The sequence below is a fragment of the Heterodontus francisci genome, chromosome 5, assembly GCF_036365525.1.
Source record: "Heterodontus francisci isolate sHetFra1 chromosome 5, sHetFra1.hap1, whole genome shotgun sequence".
In the NCBI taxonomy this organism is placed as follows: Eukaryota; Metazoa; Chordata; class Chondrichthyes; order Heterodontiformes; family Heterodontidae; genus Heterodontus; species Heterodontus francisci.
In genome coordinates this window covers 65,539,958-65,545,405 of record NC_090375.1, presented here as the reverse complement: position 1 = coordinate 65,545,405, position 5,448 = coordinate 65,539,958, and the positions used below count along the sequence as shown (strand labels likewise).

General features: G+C 50.1%; 1 pseudogene; it reads right to left on the bottom strand.

The window, feature by feature from the left end:
- Nucleotides 1-1,309: 1,309 nt before the first annotated feature.
- Nucleotides 1,310-1,440, bottom strand: LOC137370346 (U2 spliceosomal RNA; annotated as a pseudogene).
- Nucleotides 1,441-5,448: the final 4,008 nt, after the last annotated feature.

Genomic DNA, 5,448 nt, shown 5'->3' with positions numbered 1-5,448 from the left:
TCTGTTCCTCCTCGAAAACATCATTGTGCCCGGCTTCCCGGAGCTGAGGTGCGCCAGACGTGTCTTCGCTCTTGGTGTAATGCGCTGGCCATGTCGTTAGGTGTGGCGCTTTGGGGTTGGGGCACACCTGGCCCATCACAGCTTCCAGTGCCCGGGGGCTGTGGGGCTTTATCTTCAAGCTCCTTTGAGCTCTGCCGCCTCTTTTGAAGGGGCCGTCGTTCCAGCACTTCCTCGTCCAGTGAAGAGGAGCTGCTGTAGTCTGTCTCAGACGGTAACCTCCTCTTGCCACTGGTTTGGGTGGTGGCCTGTTCTGCTTTTGGAGGTCTTTTCTTTGTGGTTTTCCTTTGTACCACTTGCCACTGACCTGTTTGTCCATCTGCTGCCTCCTCCTCCATTGATTCTGTCTGTGGGGGAGGGGTTTCCGGACGCAGGGTAGGTGCTGGGTCGCTGGTTTCAGCTGCCTCCCCTTTCTTCTCCTTCTCAGGTTGAAGTTCCTCACTGCGGAGAAGGTGGCTGGTCTCCTTTCCAGCACCGGACGCCTTCGCCGAACCTTCTCCCAGCCTTTCCTTGGACCTTGCCGCCTGAGCATAACTGAGGTAGCGTTTGGGGCAGGTTTTGTAGAGATGGCCTGCCGCACCGCACAAGTTGCAACACTTAGTTTGCTTACAGTCCTTGGTCTGATGGCCTTCCTCCTTGCAGTTCTTGCAAGCAACCGTGCTGCAGTTGGCTGCCACGTGACCAGATTTACCACAGGTGCGACAAACCCTGGGCTGCCCAGCGTAAACCAAGAAGCCTCGACTTCCCCCGATAGCGAAGCTGGAGGGAGGGTGGATAATGGCTCCATTGGCATCGACCTTCAAGGTCACCTTGACTTGCCGCTTGCTGGTCCAAATCCCAAATGGGTCCTTGACACCAGTGCTGCTGCCAGCCACCTTGACGTACCTGGCGAGAAAGGTGAGTACATCCACCACAGGGACATGGGGGTTGTAGAGGTGAATTGTCACCACCCGGTCACGTTGTGACGGAAGCGTGAAGAGCAGCTCCACGTGAGAATTGACAGTGGCGCCTGGTCCCCTTTCTCCTTGAACGCCTTCAGGAACTTGATGCATCCTGCCACATTCTTGAATGTCACGTCGAAATATCCACTGCTGGGGAAATCCTGCAGGCAGAAGACGTCCGTAGCTTGAAATCCACAGCAATCGATGAGGATTTTCTTGATGAAGAAGGTGCGATCGACTGGTGCATCTCCTTCCTTGTCCTTCACCACCGCCCGAACGGTATTCCGCACTCCCTGGCCTGAAGCTCGAAGATTGGTTATAGCCATTTTACTCAAAGCCTACCCAGGATCAAAATCCAGTGATCATGGTTTCTTCTCTGCCAAGTAAGTACTGATAAGAACAGATACTACACTTGATCTTAGCCAAAAGGCCGAGAAGCGATTTTAAACACCTGAATTTTTATTTTTTTTTTTTTTTTTATTTCCAAAATATACTTTATTCATAAACATCTGTAAAAATTACATTGCCAAACAGTTTCCAAACAGCACGAAAAAATACAAACATTGCAAAAGAGATCAGTTTCTTTCAATAATGTCATGAGTTTCTTCCCAACCCTTCCGTTTCACAATTGTCATGTCAATTACAGTTTTACATTTACAGCAATTGAGAATATTAACGATACAGTTCGAGGGGCTTCCCATGGTTCCAGCCCCTCAGTCCAGCTTGGTGGGGGAACCTTACACTGTGGTCTTTCCCCATTGAGCCTTTGCTGCGGCTGCCCCAAGCTTTAGTGCGTCCCTCAGCACGTAGTCCTGGACCTTGGAATGTGCCAGTCTGCAACATTCGGTGGTGGACAACTCTTTGCGCTGGAAGACCAGCAAGTTTCGGGCAGACCAAAGGGCGCCTTTCACCGAATTGATAGTCCTCCAGCAGCAGTTGATGTTTGTCTCGGTGTGCGTCCCTGGGAACAGCCCGTAGAGCACAGACTCCTGTGTTACAGAGCTGCTTGGGATGAACCTTGACAAAAACCACTGCATCTCTTTCCACACCTGCTTTGCAAAGGCACATTCCAGGAGGAGGTGGGCGACCGTCTCTTCCCCACCACAGCCAACGCGGGGGCACTGTGCGGAGGGGGCGAGACTTCGGGTGTGCATGAAGGATCTGACGGGGAGGGCCCTTCTCACCACCAGCCAAGCTACGTCTTGGTGCTTGTTTGAAAGTTCTGGTGATGAGGCATTCCGCCAAATGACTTTGACGGTCTGCTCGGGGAACCATCCGACAGGATCCACCGTTTCCTTTTCCCGTAGGGCCTTGAGGACATTCCGTGCAGACCACTGCCTGATGGACCGGTGGTCAAAGGTGTTTTTCCGCAGAAACTGCTCCACGAAGGATAGGTGGTACGGCGCCGCCCAACTGCACGGAGCGTTCCGCGGCAATGTGACCAGGCCCATCCTTCGCAACACCGGGGACAGATAGAACCTCAGCACGTAGTGACACTTGGAGTTTGCGTACTGGGGATCTACACATAGCTTGATGCAGCCGCACACGAAGGTGGTCATCAGGATGAGGGCCACGTTGGGTACATTTTTCCCGCCCATGTCCAGAGATTTGAACATCGTGTCCCTCCGGACCTGGTCCATTTTAGATCCCCAGACGAAGCGGAAAATGGCTCGGGTGACTGCCACGGCGCAGGAGTGGGGTATGGGCCAGACCTGCGCCACGTAGAGCAACAACGTGAGCGCCTCGCACCTGATGACCAGGTTCTTACCCACAATGGAGAGAGATCGCTGCCCCCACATGCCCAACTTTTGTCGTACCTTGGCTACTCGCTCCTCCCATGTTTTGGTGCACGCCCCGGCCCTTCCGAACCATATCCCCAGCACCTTCAGGTAATCTGACCTGACGGTGAAGGGGACAAAGGATCAGTCAGCCCAGTTCCCAAAGAACATGGCTCACCCCATAATCTCCTATGCTCAAGAAAACCCTATTAGGCTCAGTATTATTCTGGTGAACCTGTGTTGTACCTCCTCCAAGGTCAATATATCCTTCCTGAGCTACAGAGCCCTGCATATTCCTTGTACCTATCATGAGTGGCAGATAGGCATTGCATAATTATTCTAGACTTCTCAGTTTTTGTAAAGGATAAGCATTATGGTTCAGTTTGTTCCATACTTTAGAGTAAGCACAGACACTGATTGTGTAATAGGAAGTAGTAAATTTGTGAATTGCTATTAATTAAGCAGGTGTTAACTTCTGTTCACATTCCTAAACAGGTTTACTGGAGTAAAAGTTTCTAGTACAATTAAGGCTGGAACTCACTGTTAAGAGCTTTTTTCTTAACTCATTCAGCAGCAATTATCAAGGAACATGCAAATATACAGCATTGTTACAATGCATTAATTTCTCATATTTAAAGCTGGCATTAAAGCACTGGAGGGAGCCAGCAGCTCAAAGATACTGGATAAAGCTAAAGTCCTTCAATGATATCTGCAGCATGATTGTTGCACTAAGTCTGTCACTGATACTTTCATGTGTATGGAAGAACCTGCCTAGGTACGCAGTCCAAATGCGTCTAATGATACGTCTGTGGAATCCAAATCTCCACCTGGCAGGGGAAGAAACCATGATCCTGTTCCAGGTAGGTTTTGAATAAAATGGCTAGAACCAATTTGAGAGTTTCAGGCCAGTGAGTGCGAACACCGTTCGGGTGGTGGTGAAGGATAAGGAAGGAGGTGAACCTGTTGACTGTACCTTCTTCATTAAGAAAATCCTTATTGATTGCTGTGGATTCCAAGCCTGCAGGACTTCCCCAGCAGTGGATATTTCGATGTGATATTCAAGAATGTGGCGGGATGCATCAAGGAGAAGGGAAACCAGGCGCTGCTATCGATCCTCACAGTGGAGCCACTCTTCACGCTGCCGCCGCAACGTGATCGGGTAGTGACTATTCAAATCTATAACCCCCATGTTCCTGTCCTGGATGTACTCATCTTCCTTACCAGGTACGTCGAGGTGGTTGGCAGCAGCACTGATGTCAAGGACCCATTTGGGATTTGGACCAGCAAGCGGCAGGCCAAGATGACCTTGAAGGTCGATGTCAATGGAGCCATCATCCACCCTGTTAGCGGGAATGAATCTAGAAGAATCACTTGACACTCAGGTCTGCTCCAATGTCAAACGGTTTATTTAGTTATGCCAGCGGGGAGCAGGTCACTGGGCTGTCCAGATGCCTCTCCACTGAACAAAGGAAAATCATCCAGACTTATACATTTTCAAACAGTTACTCAGCCCATCCCGGCCGGACATGGTCCAATCACAATGATTATTGATTATATACATTGATTATTAGAGCCAATAGAAGCGGTTACTAGGCATAGAGGCCCATACACAGATAGGGGATTACTCATGATGTTTTCCATACCCCCTTATCTTCACCTCGTTACCGGCCCATACATAGATAGGGGATTACTCATGATGTTTTCCATACCCCCTTATCTTCACCTCGTTACCGGCCCATACATAGATAGGGGATTACTCATGATGTTTTCACCTCGTTACAGGCTAGCACCTTTGTCAGCATTCCACAAGAGTGTCTGCTTTTCATTTTAATTAGCCTTTTGTTTGAGATTGGATTACTCAGCTCCTGTGGAATGTGGTCAAGTTCACTGAGCCCCATGGTGCTTTGCAACCTCCTCACTGTTCACTAATATTATATTTTACTGGTTACTCAAATAATATTTAAACAGTATGATATTTACGGCAGGTGCCTCTGCGCTTGGGAATACCCTACTACACACCCTCCCTCCAGCTTCGCTATTGGGGGAAGTCGAGGCTTCTTGGTCTATGCAGGGCAGCCCAGAGTTTGTCGCACCTGTGGCAAATCTGGTCACGTGGCAGCTAACTGCAGCACAGCCATCCGCAAGAACTGCAAGAAGGAAGGCCATCAGACCAAGGACTGTAAGCAGAGTAAGTGCTGCAAACTGTGCAGTGAGGCAGGCCACCTCTACAAAACCTGCCCCAAACGCTGCCTCAGTTATGCTCAGGCTGCAAGGTCCAAGGAAAGGCTGGGAGAAGGAACGGTGAATGAGTCTGATGCTGGGAAGGAGACAAACAACCCTCTCTGCAGCGAGGAAAGTCTACCTGAGGAAGAGAAGAACGGGAGGCAGCTGCAACCAGTGACTCAACACCTACTCCATTCCTGGAAACCCCTCCTCTACATACAGAATCAATGGAGGAGGAGGCAGCAGATGGACAAACAGGACAGTGGCAAGTGGTACAAAGGGAAAACCTCCAAAAACAGAACAGGCCACAACCCAAACCAGTGGCAAGAGGAGGCTACCGTCTAAGACAAACTACAGCAGCTCCTCCTCAGTGGATGAGGAAGTGCCGGAACGACGGCACCTGCAGAAGAAGTGTCAGAACTCAAAGGAGCTGGAAGATAAAGCCCTCA